Below are 15,349 nucleotides of genomic sequence, written 5' to 3'. Positions count from 1 at the left end.
TAAACCGTGCCCTGAAGTACTTTACTTTTAAAATAATCTGGGCAAGAGGGAAGATAAGAAAGAGAGGAATGAATTCTCTGTTCAGTTTTAAGGCAGCAAGAATTTGAGTCAATTTAGCTCAACATGTTAATTAACATTTCCAAAGAGCTGTAAAGTGTAATAATATAGAGAATGAATTCTTTAAAGTGTAGGTGGCCAACAGAAATCTGGATGAGTACATGCCACTGCCTCTGCTTTTGGTTGTCAGCAAATAAATTGCAGTAAAAATGCTGGCAATGCATTAAAGATTTTTGTAATACTTTGTTCCCAACTGCAAACACTTGTAATTGCTGTAGGGATGTTATCCCGTGCTGTAGGACAGGGAAGGCAGTACTTTAAAGCTAAGTTAGGAAAAAAAAAATTTCAATCCCAAATGGATGAAACCTGAGATATAAATGCATGTCTTAACCCCTAACTATGGGTTTTTAGGGAGAAAACAAACTAAATGCTATTAGTACTGTACTGAATCTATTTGTTCTGTGAATCAAAAGCTGGGTGCTTTCCTTACTCCTGTGTAATTTTATTGAAGTAAAATTGTAGAAAGCTTTTGCCTTAATGTTTTGGCCCAATCTTTTCAGTGCGTCAGGGGATTAATATAGGTTACAAAGCTGACTTTCAGGCTAGTTCCTCCCTCACCAGCCTTTGCAATTCAGTGGGACTGATGGATTATAACACTTTGTAAATCAGGCCCTAAATTCTGATGTCTACAAAACATAAAAGAGGTTGAATTTTTTATATTTTGCCCTCAACCTATGCTATATTCCTTGAAGACAATAGCAAAAAAAATCATACAAAATTGTCTCTTTATTTGGAGGTACTTTAATGCCAGAGGACACTTGCTTCCAGCTAAGAAAACATTTGTTAAAGAACTAAAAATGTTTGATATGCTGTTGTATCAGATAAACTTTGTTAGTGCACAGTAGCACCGTGCTGATAATTTAAGAATTCACAGGATTTTCAGCAGTAAAAGATCCCCAATGAGTGCTAAGCTCAGCGGGAAAATGCAGTACATAAATCTGCAACTAGAGGAACAGGGCAGGAAGGGAGCAGTTCTGCACTCAGTTTTGGGAACCCCCAAACCACCTTTGAAGGATGTTAGAGAGAAACAAAAGTGAAGAGAAGATATCTGGGGGCATAAATGTTAATTTCAAAGAATTTTCATGTAAAATATAATGTTGGGCAAAACCGCATCTGGAAATCCTCAACTCACTGGGGACTCCTGTTGTCGTTTGGCATAGGCGGAGATAATCTCTTTTAGGAGAGGAATCAGCCTCCAAATGCTGCGCAGTCCCAAAGTAGAGTCTGCAACGCACTGTTGTGCATTGCATTAGGTGAAGTGGTCACTGGAGGTACCAAGAAAGGTGGAAAAAGGCCCAGGCAAGAAAAGCATGGCCAAAGTTGATGGATAAAATGATTTCATGTGATGGGATGAAGAACAACAACTTGTAAAGAGGAACTGGTGCTTAAGATGAAGGGTTGTCACATCTGGAGTCAGCCAGCCCTGGGTGATTTCAGAAGTAATTATGAAGTTGAATGTGGGAAGAGCCGGAGAGGGAACGGCAAAGCCCCAGAGAAAGGCAGCAGAGGAATTTGACAACAAAGCCTAGAGAGAAACCACAGTGCCATGAAGGGGGAGGACTCTCGGGCACCTGTTGTGACAGCTGTGACTAAGCATACAATGACCAGATCAGGGTGAATAATGAGAGAATCTGCTCATTTAAGAGTGTATATACAAACCCAGCAGGGACATGAAACTGTTTTGCTTTGTTTTACTGATAATGTGTTATTGGAGTCATGTCTCTGACTGTGTCCTAGAGTGGGTTCAAAACAATTACTTATATAACACAGGATATATCTGAGTCAGGGAGGACTGGGAAGGGAGAAATGCGCGTATCTTAATTTCTGGTTAAGAAGCAAAATGAAATTATGTTTTTTACTGAATAGATTTATTGATTTCTGGTTTTCTGACACAGGGGTATCCTTCTCAAGGCCTGGATGCCCCTTGCAAAATTTGAACTGTAAAGTAATTGACGAATGAGATTAAGCCCTGTATACATCTCTTGCCAGCTGCTGGTTCACGCCCTAACCTGAACTGCATTATTCTAAAACGTAAACTCCTTAAAAATAAGCTCGGTCATTGCCCGATGGGCCCCACCTCTGGATGGCTCCAGCCTGGTCCATGGTGGCCGGGGCTCGCCGCCAGCTGGCCAGCCAGGTAGTCCATGGCCCAGCCCCTGGCATGCCGCCTTCTTGTAGTGCTCTGCTTTAGGAGTAGGTAAGCACCTTCTGGCTCCGCTTTGGGGTTAAAGAGCCTGACTTTGAAGTGACAAATACATGGCTCTAGCAAAATTTAATCTGTATGTGAAAGAAATTTGCATTTGCTGCTCACTTACTGGGCAGAGTAATATGCAGGACAGCATCAGGGAAAACAGAAGGACAAATAAAACTCAACAGAGCTGTTCTTTGGGCACCAAGAAACAGCACGGTCCAACGCAGCTGCCTGCACTGCAAACCAGATTCACAAATAATGGCATTCTATGCAAGAATAACCACTGCTACATTAATTTAAAATGAAAACCATATTGAGAAACTTTGAAAACAATGACAAGATTTGTGGAATGTAAATACCTGGTGGGTGCAGCCAACCAGCACAAAATATATTTAGAGGGAGCTGGAGCTCAGTCCCTACTAGAGTGCACTGTGCTTACCGATCATCATGTACAAGGAATAAATTACAGCAAGGTTTGTCAACTAATTTGGTGGAGGTATGAATTCTTTATCTATTAATCAATGTAGGGAAGCATGAAGCACCTATAAACCATTCATCTCACTTTAGCTTCTTGTTTAAATTTAATTAGAGTTGTTCTGATTTGATTGGAAAAAATGGAGTTACCTTTGAATATAGAGGTGTCAGATGGAGTATCTTGGCTAGCGCTTACTGCTGTGAGATCCTCAGGGCAAGGGTCAAATAGTTTGGACATTTTTCCAAAAGGAACAGCCATAAAAACTCCCTCCAGGGTAAGACCCCTAACTCACAAGTAAATAAAGAAGATGCTCGTGGTGCCAGCACCTCACCGACGAAGTTTGTAACAGTGCGGACTAGTTAATTTCTCTCTCACGCCTGCAGAGTTTTCCCCTCTTTCACCAGAGTCTCCATTCCTTTATTGTTATACAGATATGTACAATGGGCATATTTAAGAGGGAGACTTAATTTCTTCACCTTTTATTCTTATCCTAACTTTTTCTACTGTTGTTACTGTTAAAAATTTCATTAACCACAGTAGAAGCGGAGTCAGATCAATGCTTTTTTGTTTTAAATCCCTCACAAAATTGTTTACCTTTTCTTCCCATAATTTTGAAGGGGATTATAGACAAGACTATAGCACCTGTACACAGTTATGGTATGTTTTACACTGCGCAGGTAGTATCTGACGCAGACAGTTGCAACTTCAGGCATAGAAATTCCCAGTGGGTCCCCTGCAATTAATTTTATTTTAGTTTGACTTTAAATCGGTGATATTTGCTTCTTGTTTTTTATAAAAGAATTCTTCAAAATGTTTTTTTAAAAAAGAAAATTAATTGCTAAACCTTAGAGTCCTACACACAAGGCTTGAAAACTGCCGCTTCACTAAAAACCATGCACTAAATGTGATGTATATTGATGTATGCTTATTATAGATAAATATTGTTCTCTAGGTAGTGCCTAGAAAATTTAATTAATTTCAGATATGCCCTATTTTTGTCCATGTATGCAGATTTCAAATCTGTGCCTTCGTTGGTTTTGACACTGTGCAATGATGTATCTGAGCTTTCAGATGTCTGGCTCTTAGAGTTGTGAAACGATAAAACAAACAAACCCAACCGTCTCAGCCTTGTCAATCTAGTTCTCAGTGGACAGATGCCCTGGTGCTAGAAAAGCATCGTCCCTTGCAATACCTCATGGCAGTGTCTAAAAAAAGCCAGAGATCTTCTAGATGCGAGAGTAAGACTGGCTTCTCATCTCAAAAGAAATCGTGTTTATGGCCACACTGAAGCTCCTGGGTAAGGCTGCATGGGGAAACACGTATAACCTCTGCGCCTGCTGTTTGTGCATGAGTAGGTGGTTTCTGGTGTCTCAGATAATCAATCTGAGCTGCTTCTGGAGCAAGTTTCCTCTGGACAGCGGTGATTTAATGGGTAAAGGTCCAGGTTTGTGCATTGAGGTTTCTGAATGAACTGGGTTCAATGTTAGTTTGTGGATTGCATCATTTAATAATTAAATAATATCGTTAAGGATGGATTTAAATATTTTATTGGATGCTTATCCAGTGGGGATTGACTAAACTTTCTAAGGAAATGCGAGGTTTTGCGTTTCTTTGACACATCAGCAGCGACAGCCCTGTCTGCCATGTTGAGGGGGCTGGGGGGGTTTAGCCTGGAGAAGAGGGGGCTGAGGGGAGCCCTTCTCGCTCTCTGCAGCTGCCTGAGAGGGGCTGGAGTGAGGGGGGGGTCGGTCTCTGCTCCCAAGTCACCAGTGACAGGATGAGAGGAAACGGCCTCAAGCTGCGTCAGGGGAGGTTTGGGTTGGAGATGAGGGAAAATGTCTTCCCTGCCAGAGCGGTCAGGCCCTGGCACAGGCTGCCCAGAGAGGTGGGGGAGTCACCGTCCCTGGGGGGCGTTCAAAAAACATGTAGACGTGGCACTTCAGGGCATGGTTTAGGAGGCCAGGGGGTGTTGGGTTGACGGTTGGACTTGATGATCCTCGAGGTCTTTTACAACCTTCATGGTTCTGTGATTCTGTGATTCTATATGGCCCTGGATCTGTACCCTTGAAGGCCACTGCTGGAGGCCCCAGCACAGCTCTCCTTGAGCAGAGCCGGGGAGGGGGATGAGGTGTCAGGCTGGACTCCTGCCCACCTAGTCAGTCGAGGTCCGGCTGAGCAGCTGGGGGTGTGACAGCCTCGGAGGGCAGAGCTCCAACACAGCCCAGCCTGGTGGGGCAGCACCTGCCGTGGGGCGCAGCATCAGCCTCAAAGTCTCGTGAGATGGGTTTAAAAGCATGCAGAACCCCCTGAATTCATCGTATGGACAACTGGCTATGGCTGGGAAAGAAGACGGCAAATTGTTTTGGCACAGACGAGGTTTTCTTTTGGCTAATGGTTTGTTTTTAATGTCACACATGGTATTATGAGAAGTTGCAACATTTGGGCATTTTTAATGAATTCGTATCGTTTGCATATTAGTAGGAATATTTCCACTGCAGCAAACACCATAAACAGTTTCCACACTGTGGTATGTTATACTGCCACCAGAATTGGTTCTTCTGATGGTTCATTTCTTTTATGCTGAGAATTCAGGACCAATTCAGCTTGGTTTTATGCATCATTAGAGATTTACAATTACTTTGCTATAGTTTCTTTCTGGAAGCCTGTCTCTCATGGTTAATGCTATGGGAGCCCTGTTGTGTAGAGGCTGGTATTAGCCACCTTATAGCAATAAAGCGTTTGAGAAGGATTTAGAATTATGAGTGGCTAAATTCTCCGTGCAGCGACTGTAATACTGTTATCCCTTGCTGAGCCTGGGTTGAAACATTTTTTTTTCTCTTCTCCTCCAATTAGAAAAAAATGTTGTTTCTTCAAGACGTTTTGAATCATTTACATGTAATTTTTTGTTGAACTGCTGCAGTCAGAATGAGGAATTGTGAGAAATTCCATTTGGATTTCATGATGCTTAAAATACATTTAGATTGTATTAGTATATAATGAAAAGAAGGCCTCCTCATTTTTTATTGTGCTTTTAAAAAGTGTAATCATTATTTGGGCTTTCTTTTGATTTTTAGATTTTACATGTGTTGCTAAAGTAATAAATTTCACAGGCTTTGCCTTTGGACAATAAGCAGTGGATCTGTATGTGTTATAATCCACATAATTCCCGTTTTAGATAAGTGCACTATTGCACTGAAACAAACATGATATGCAGTGAGTGATACGAGCCCGATCTAAAGGCCATTAAAATCAATGAAAAGATTTCAAATTAACTTTTATAGCCTTTAGATCAGGCTCTAAATGGGCAAATTACAGTTATGGAGTTTCCCATTTACATACCTGTGTGCTGCATTTAATATATTTTATGGAATTGAAATTACTTGCTACTCTTTTTCATGCTTTTTTAGGATAAGAATTTGCCAAGGGCATCAACAGCAGTTTTCCCAGGCTTCAGCACAAGGATTATACAGTCAATCCACAAATGACTCAAATCTCTGAAAAAATGGACATGGTTATCAGAGAGGCTTTGACGACAGCAAGGATGGGAGCGCTATCTGGCGTAGTCCATCAGAGATCCTCATCCCCGCTCATTAACTTACTCGGGGCACCAGCACTGGCCATCGGTCCCAGGGGAATTGCTTAAAACTTTTGAGGGAATACACGCAAAAATCTCAGCCCTGCATTACTTTAAATAGCTCAAACCAGTTTTGTCTTGTGTAAGGTTAGGAGAAAGACTGGGGCATGGTAGCATTAGGGGAGAGATTCAAAGGCTGCAGGGCATTTCAAATCCCTTGTTACAACTTGGTAACCTTCCTTCCTTTACAGGGTTCTTCAATCCCACCGAGGATGCACAGAGCTGATCTCCAAGTTGGTGATATCTGCTGCTGCTGTAAGTATGAAAAAGAGAAGCCTCTACCTGCTCTTTCTGAGTGCCCTGTAATGAAAAACCCTTTTGGAGCAACACTGGAAATAAGCCATCACGATATCTGATTAAATTTCTTAGGAAACTGTCACTAATCACCTTCTCTGCTCTTGATGGAATATATTTATGCATTATAAATACACTTACTAGGTGTGTGTGCTCCATAAATCACATTCAGCACTTGTATGTGATGTATAAGCATATTCTATGGAATACACACAAATACAGATGCCAAACTCCCACAGAGTTCATCACTGGAAAAATGTTTGAAGGATCTGATCCTTAATATTTAATGAGAAAGATGCTATTTCCTTCCTCAGCTTTTATCTCTGGTTTGGCATAGTCATTAAATTTGTTGTTTCCTTGCAAGGTTATATAATTTATGACCTAATTTTAGACTTTTGTGTAACCACACCGAAATACTCATAGCGTATCTGGATTTCTTCATCTGGAGTGTTTCAGCATTAGGCACCAGCTAGAACATGACTGCTCAGCTATGAGCTTCCCATCAGCAAGGAGTTACGAGCATTAAAGGAAAACAGCCCAACAATATTCAGATAGCATTAGAGGATTAGATTGTGGTTTTTTTTTTCCTTCTAAAGATATGATTTAGCAGCACTTCCAAAGCCCGCCGTATGCGGCAGTTGGCAGGAATCCCCAGGTAACGCAGTAATCACCCAGCAACTCCTATTACTTAAAATATTTTCATGTAGCAGCTTCTGACTTTCAGACCGCTCTGGGACAAATGCATGCTGCCTTCATCGCAGGGAGGGATGTACGGCGCTGGGGAAAGCAGGTGAAGAATGACACTTAGCGCTTTAAAGTGACTGCCACCCCCTCGCCCTCTGGAAGAACACATTTGCTTTGCAGCACTAGCCTGGCTGGGGTAATTTTTTGCTGCACAAGGTGTTGCCAGATAACTCCTAAATGAATTACGCTACAGCTGCAGCCGCATTTTTTTGTGTCTTCTGTGTGTCCAGGGTAATTCACTGGTGTCATAAATAGTGCCATGGGTTTCAGGTATTTTGTCAATTCAAACCATATTGTTTGGATCAGCCTTTAATCAAATTTAATATATTGGCTATTGCATTAATGTGTTTTGAGAGCACTTTATTCTCGTGTTTAAGAGGGAAGCGGTTGAGGACGAGGTTAGATGCTTGCTTTGTGCCTGCAGCACAGTTACGAGGCTTTTTTCCTCTTTTCCCACCTCACCCCGAGGTATCTAACGCGGATGACAGAGGTGGGGTGCTGCATCCTCAGACCAGCACCCAGCGCGGCAGGGCTCACGTAGGTGCAGCTCAATGCACCCCTCCGACATGGCAGCTTAATGCAGCGTACGGGGTGAGGGGCGTGTCTACGTGAAAGAAAAATAATCCCTACGAAAGGGTGACATTATTTCTTGGAATAAGAGAGATTGGAGAGTGTATCTGCTTGGCTTTAATGGGGCAGTTACAGGAAAGCAGCGGCCATCAAAGTGTTTTCAGTATCACATAATTCAAGAGTAAAATCATAATTCCAATTACCATTTCAGCCATTTCTGGCCTTGGGAAACCTATGCTAATATTTATTATTATATGATTGACCTATGATTTCTTCATCATTTACATTAGCAACTATGATATTCATAGTAACGTCCTTTAAATCATATAAGCAGATGTCAACAGTGCACGATGAAGTCACATCCTGCTGATTTTTTATTTACTTAGCCCATTTTTTTCCTGGTAAAATAACATTGTGAGATGCATAATCTCACCTCCCTGAGGCCTCTAGGGGCGTATATAATCACAGAATGCATTTTCTATAATCTCACAAAATGAGGCAATTCCATCTCAGGCACAAACAGATATACAAAGTCAGTATTTCACTTCCATCATGGCCTGACATCATCTTCCACACAGCGCAGGAAAATATTTACTTAGCTCTTTGACATGAATTGCCAAAAGCCTTTGGAACAAAATATTGAGGAAAGCGAGGAATTAAAATGGAATAACTTGATTTAAAGAATTTAGCCCCTTTTCTGGGTGCAGGATTTAGATTTGTAACTTTGTCAGGTGCTTTCTTATAAAGCCCAGCCTGGGCCTAGACGCCTCTAATCTCTGCTCTCCAGCGAAGCGCCTGTGCACGAATCAGAGAGTTGCCCAGAGTATCCCAGGCTGGAAGCCGATCCTCTTTCTTCATCATCTCAATATTTCCCTGGCACAAGTGAGCATTTGTCTGTGTGAATTAAGCTACTGCATTGATTTTCCAGGCAGTTTCCTGAGGCGCGTTGTTTCTGACGCTTTTCCGTGCAAAGCGCTGCGGAGCAGGCAATACTTAACAATAATCTCCCTGAAAACAGCCTATTGTTCTATACAGGCATTATCAGCTGTAATTCTTATTAGCTTTAAAATCACATTTTATTCTTTCTGCCCTCCCCAGCACAGGAGACGGCACCGACAGGCTCTTTGGAGTCGGGCCGGTGAATTCCCAGCCGGGGAGCACAGCCGCTTCTGCACCGTGCAGGTGAGGTGCCGAGGGCAGCCTGGGGCTTGGCACTGCCTTCAAGAAGGGTTCATATAATTGTGTTTATCCACAAAGGGACAGTAAATTCTTTTTTTTTCAAATTGTTCTTGTGGCGTGTCAAAAAGTTTTAATTCTCTGTTTTTCCTCTGTACCTACTACTTGTCTCCCTGCCTCAATCCAGCTCCTACTTTTGCTCACCTCCAGAGAGCACAGCCAGGTGCTTTTCAGCATCTCCTCGGGAAACGTGCCACATCCATGGAGCTCAGGAAAGCGGGACCCATCGGGGCCAGCTGGAGAGAGCTGTCTTTGATCGTCTTAATCTCTCATCCATCACTTTTTTACTGAAGTTAAATAATTCTGAACTTACATTGCCTTAAAGGGTTTACCTGGCTCAGCAGGTGCCAGGTTTAGGATGTTTCAGAGGGTTTTTGGATCATTTTGGATGTTTTTTTAAGGTTCGTGGGCCTGATATGGCCTGTCAGGCAGGTGGACTCCTTTCTACTCTCTGGGCATGTAGCCCTGAAAACACCCTCTCATTTCTAGATGTAAGGCGAGGTAAAAAGGTCAGAATAGACCTGGATCATGTTTCTGAAGATTGGCAGTGTATAATAATTATTAACAGTTTCTGTAACGGTGCAGGTTACAGACACGGGACCAAACACCTGCAGTGAACCTCCTCAGGCGAAATTCTCCTCGGCTTCAATCACGTCTTTTCCGGAGATGAGACCGCTGGCTGCGCTCAGGGCGATCCGCCCGCTCCTGGCTTAAGAGGCACTTATAATCTACTGCTAAGAGACTTATTAGCAATGTAAAAATGAATTTGAAGCAAGAAAAGTATTCTTCCTAGAAGAAATATATTTTTTGTAAAATTAGTTTTGCTGACAGAAGTAATTGGGCTAACTCCTTGCGACTATGGATGTTATTTGTTGCCCCTTATCTTACCAAAGCAAAGGGTGCCAAAGACTTTGAACTTTGTAAATAATTGTTTCCAAAGTGATTTTTTTTTCTCTATATAAAGTCTTTAGAGAAAAGCTGGCTTCTAATCCTTTCTCTTCCAAAGCTCTTACAGCTCAGCTTCTTCCCACTCCAGATATCTTTTATTTTCCCTCTTTGTGTTTTAATATTTTTTAGATATTAAAAATGTCTCTTTTAAGGGTGAATCTAGAGCTTTTGCTCAGATTGGAAAAGTCATTCCTAAAGCTTTAATAGACTGGAGAGAGAGAGAGAGAAAAAAAAAAACCAAAAAGAACTTCATTTCAAACTGCCACAGATGCTGGGGCTGGGGCTTGGAGACGAGCATCTGAGCGCCTGACTGGTGCCCTGAGCAGGGGCCCTGGCCATCAGCCTTGCCGTTTTTTCTTGCTCCAGGTACCTGGCTGGTGCAAACAGCTGGCAGAAGGGTTGGCCCTTTGCTGGTTGTTCACGTCTTCTGGACTGGATGGGAGCCGGGAGATGCTCTGCCCCCTCCGTCCCACCCCACTGGTGCTCGCTGTCCCCTCCTGTGCCAAAGAGAGGGGCATGGTTTTCTGGCAAACACAATTTCTCTTGGTTTTATTTCACTTTTACAGCCACAGCAACAAATATTAACCCAGAAACAGGACAGAAAGCTCTCCCAGAGTGCGTGCTATTAAAGCAGTGTCACAGGCCTGCAGGAAATCCATGCTTATTATTTGCATAAAACAAGCAAATTCACGGATGTGGGAAAACTGAACTGCTGGAAAAGCAAGGCATGACTTGCTCCATCATCCTGGAAAGTTGGACGCGACCGTTTTTACTTACCTGTCTATCTGCTATCTATCTCTTTGTTTACTTATTTTGGCCGAAGACACAAATAATGAGAAATGTGTGTCTCTAACTGGAGCTGTTACCTTGCCTTGGGTTCCCAAAGGTGACAAGGATGGGTAGGGCAGACCTGTAGAGCCGAGAAAAATAAATGACAGCTTCCCATGCCTGCATTGCCACTGGAGCAGGAATGGGTGTTAAATTCCAAGCTTCAGCCTAAGGCAGCGACCTAAACCAGGGAGCAGCAAACCCAGGCATCTGTGGGGAACTTCTGCAGTAGCCAGTGCTTCATAGCGATCCCAAAGGAAGGATGCTTGTTGAGACACCTTGTTGAATCAGACTCAGAGCGAGCACACAAAACCCAGGGTAGGGCTCATCAGCACTTCTCCTAGTCAAGACCCAGCTGCCGTTGAGGGATGCTGCCTTGATGTCTTGTGTTTGCACCGTGGTGCCATTCCCCAGCTGTCCTCCAACACCAAGGCGGGGAAAGCAATTCCTGTTAAGCCCAGCTGTGAGACTGACTTCCTGAGTCTTCAGGTAAGGACTTGATGGTAGGATGCTTCCACCAAGACTGTTCTTCCTTCCTCCTCCTCCTCCAAAGCCAGCGGTTTCAGGTCTCCGACGCCACCAGCAGCTCCCCAGGCACTTGGTTGATGGCTTGCTCGCTGACCCAGCTGAAGCGGGAAGGAATTGAAAATCTCCAGTATTTTCCTTCTGAGAAAACAAAGAAAAGTTTATGATTTTTAAGAAAGCACCTCACAGCAGAGCCCAAACGGGAATGTTTGCATTCGAAAGCATCCATCGATTCCAAGCTCCAGAGGGAGCGGCTCCTCCGGCTCCTCGAGCCACAGTGGACAGAAGGAGCTGTCAGGGAGCCGCGTGCGGCCGCCGCGCTGGCAGAGATCCCTTCCGCACAGGGGATTTCTGCACTGACAATTTTTGGCTCCTTTAGGTTACTTTGGAGCTGCACAGAATATGTAATGTTCTGCACTCGCAGAGGGGCTGACAGGGAACTTAAATACAGATTGCAAAGATAGATCATCTCCCAGCATCACTTTGTTTTCTGCTGCTCTAAAATCATTTTACTTGTTCCTGCAGCTCCTATAAAGCCAGAAGAGCTCTCTATATTTGCTTCCCGGATGCCTTTTTCTCCTCTGCTTACAACTATAAAAGCAGCTTTTCATGCTCCAAATCAGAGATAAATTGAAATCGCTGCTGAAGAAATAAAACACAAGGCTAATCAAATTGTAGCGCAGGAAGCAGCCTTCAGCCAGTGCATTTTTTGAGAGCTATTTTTAGAATATATTTTTATTTTGTCACTCCATATGGGAAGTCAAACCCATATGGTTTGGGAGAATGGAAGGTTGTGCTTTTATAGAGATCTCGCAAACCACCCCTGCTCAGCCACATACTTGAACACGTGCTTAAATCCAATTGTCTGCGATGGGACTGAAGCACATAAACTCCTCGTGACTGGGGCCTCGGGCGCCGTCTGAGGTTGTAACCGTATTACTCCCTCCCGAGATGTAAAACTATTCTATATTCGTCAAATCAGTCTCCAGTTAACTTGGCTCTCCTTAATTATGCCATTTCTCATTCATACACCTTCCTTTTTTTTTTTAATTTCTTCTCCACGGTTCGGCTGCCCCAGTGAGTGCGTTTGGTCCAGTACCAGCCGGGATGCGAAGCTGAACATCCATAGCCATCACTCTCTTGCTCTTTACAGTAGATGTTGCTACTTCTCAAATATCAAGATTAATATTGGTGGTGTTGGGGAAAACGACTGTATTCTGCCCACAGCTCCATGGCACCCTCCGAGCATGCTGATGAAGCAATAATTGACTAGAAAAGGTATTGTATTTCTGATAAACTAAACGTATAAAATTAGAAACACAACCCCAGTGTTAACCCACCAGATTATCCATTTTACTTGTGTTTTAGGATGTTCCATGGGACCTAACCAAAAACTACGTTTCTTTTAAGGAATTTTGTGGGATGGTTAAAAACATCGACAGAAAGTTTCTAACCTGCTAAATTCCAGAGGATCATTTTATGAGTATTTTCTGTTGTAATCCTTGACCTTCTTCCCTGTGCATTTTCTCAGAAGGTGAAATTAAAAAACCAAACTATTTAAAATATATGTTATTTATTACAGTTTGAAAGGCAAAATTTACCTGAGCCTGTGTTCCTTGTGCTCCCAACCCTACCAGTGACCGTGGCACAAGGTACCATTTCCACAAGCAAGTAGGATGCCCTAAAGCTGTAGTACATGTGATAACAGCCATGGGGGGACTTGAGTTTTTCAGTCTTACCAAGTCCTTAGAGGTGTGAGTGTCTGGATCAGCCTGGCGGTTACTGACTGCCCAAATCTATAATTAAGAATCACCTTTGAAACTCAAAGGGCTCCCGAGGTGCTCGGTAGGCAGGCTTTCGCTGCCTGGGCTCCCCCCCAAGCTGGCAGGCAAGAGAAATGCAAAGCGGGGAGGGTTTTGTCCTGTGGTTCACCCCAGCCGTATGCACGGAAAGCCAAGCAGCGCTGTGTGACAGGCAAGTGGCACGGTTAAATTGCGCGTCAGTTAGTATGAAATGCTTAAATAACTGTTTTAATATGTCTGAGATGATAGCTGACTTTGTCTACAAGTGCTCTGCAAGACATCACGAAATGCGGCTGGATGCTTTCATATGTAGTATAATGAGCAGAGGCTCAGAAATTTAGGCAGTGGGAATTGCACAGGTTCAGTGCAGCAAACACCCTGCAGGACTGCTTTCCGACTGAAGGAGAAGTCATTTTCTGTGTTACTTTTGATTCAAGAGTTGCGTTTGGCCTCAACATGGAAGAAGAGCTAAAGAAAGAGCAGGGTATTGGTAGTTAATATTCTTATGCTGCTTTTTTTTTCCCCCTTAGGAAACAGTTCTCCACTGTTTTTCTTGGATAAAGGTCATTGGGATTAGGACCGCACAGTGGAGAATTCAGCGTGGCAGAAGGATGGGAAGCACGGAGGTTTCTGAGGTGGTTCGGGTGCTGCTTCCGCCAAGCAGAAGGGATGTTTTACTAAAATTGTTGATGGAAAGTGAGACCTCATGTTGATTATTTTATTGGAAAGTCAAGCAACAACCACTGATATTTTTTTCCCCACAAATATAAACCAGAGATATTGTGTAAGAGGCAAGAATGTTAAAATAACCAAGCACCAGAAGGGGCTGCAAGGAAAGCCTGAGGTTATAGCAGAAAGAAACAGTCATAAGTTTTAAAAGAAATATTATGAAGCCATATTTAGAATCATAGAATCATTTATGTTGGAAAAGACCTCCAAGATCATCAAGTCCAAACGTAGCACTTCATCTTCCAAATCTATGACCATTTTGAAATCAAAATAACTGCTGTTAAATTATTCGCTCAAAGTAGCTTTATAGTGAGGAAAACCCTATCGCTTTTATCCCACTTTAAAAAATACATTCTCTACAATTTTGAAATCCCAAAAGACAGTAAAATATACCTGGATTTATGACGTGTAGGTGTATTGGAATTAGATGCAAGTTGCTGGGTTTTCCCAGAAATGTTACTTTGGAATATTTGAGAAACTCAGCTGTTGGACCAGGTTTTGGGCTGTGTGGCCACTATGAGGTGGGCTCGTGATTTTGCTGTGTTTCCCCTACGCCACTCGTCACAGCTGAACATGGTGGGCCCAGTAAAGCCAACCAAGAGTTTGCCCGTGACCTCAGCGGGGCCCGGATTTCATCCCAGGCCGGGAGCAGCTGACGGAGAGTGCCACGGGCTGGTGACCCGGAGCAATTTCAAGTCAGTGACGTCGGAGTGAAAAAATTCCTTGTCACATAAGTGATCTCATCGGCAACCCAGGGTACTCGAATTCCACTTCGGATTTTCTGCAGAGTTTCTGTTCACATTGCAACTATGTAGATATCATGTTAAGGCAGTTTTCTTAAAAACCCAAAGAATTAATTTCTTTAAGAGATGGGTGATTTGTAGAAGGCATTTGTGTAATTTTGCATTCTAACTGTGATTTATATTTATAAATAAATTTGCATAAAATCTCCAACACTCGATGTCACAGTTCTATTTTATCTTTAATTCAGATGCTCAAGAAATGTAAATTATTTTTACAGCTAAATAAAAGCTATACAAAGCTGCCAGGAAAGAATAATGAGATACACATTGTGCCATGCAGCCATGATAAATCCAGCAGCACCATGGTTACAGTCAAAATGCGAGGCCATCAGCAACTAGAGAATATCAGCACATATAGATTCCTCTGACTAGATTTAGCAAACTGATCTTAGCTGGCAAAGCTCATGCCATTAGGTCAGCAAGAGAAAGTGACAGACAGACAGGCACCTAAAC

At 42.9% G+C, this 15,349-nt stretch overlaps 1 long non-coding RNA gene across 4 annotated transcripts in view; it reads left to right on the top strand.

The window, feature by feature from the left end:
• Positions 1–15,040, top strand: part of LOC142063193 (uncharacterized) — an 88,997-nt gene extending 73,957 nt beyond the window's left edge. For 3 of the 4 annotated variants that reach the window (XR_012662687.1, XR_012662684.1, XR_012662685.1), the window contains 3 exons: positions 6,609–6,672; positions 9,124–12,840; positions 13,895–15,040. This is a non-coding gene — a long non-coding RNA (uncharacterized LOC142063193). The remainder of the gene's footprint in view (positions 1–6,608; positions 6,673–9,123; positions 12,841–13,894) is intronic. The other variant, XR_012662686.1, reaches the window with a different exon arrangement.
• Positions 15,041–15,349: the final 309 nt, after the last annotated feature.

Source organism: Phalacrocorax aristotelis, chromosome 11, assembly GCF_949628215.1.
Source record: "Phalacrocorax aristotelis chromosome 11, bGulAri2.1, whole genome shotgun sequence".
NCBI lineage: Eukaryota > Metazoa > Chordata > Aves > Suliformes > Phalacrocoracidae > Phalacrocorax > Phalacrocorax aristotelis.
Note: the sequence above shows the minus strand (reverse complement) of the source record. Positions and strands in the feature narration are given on the sequence as shown.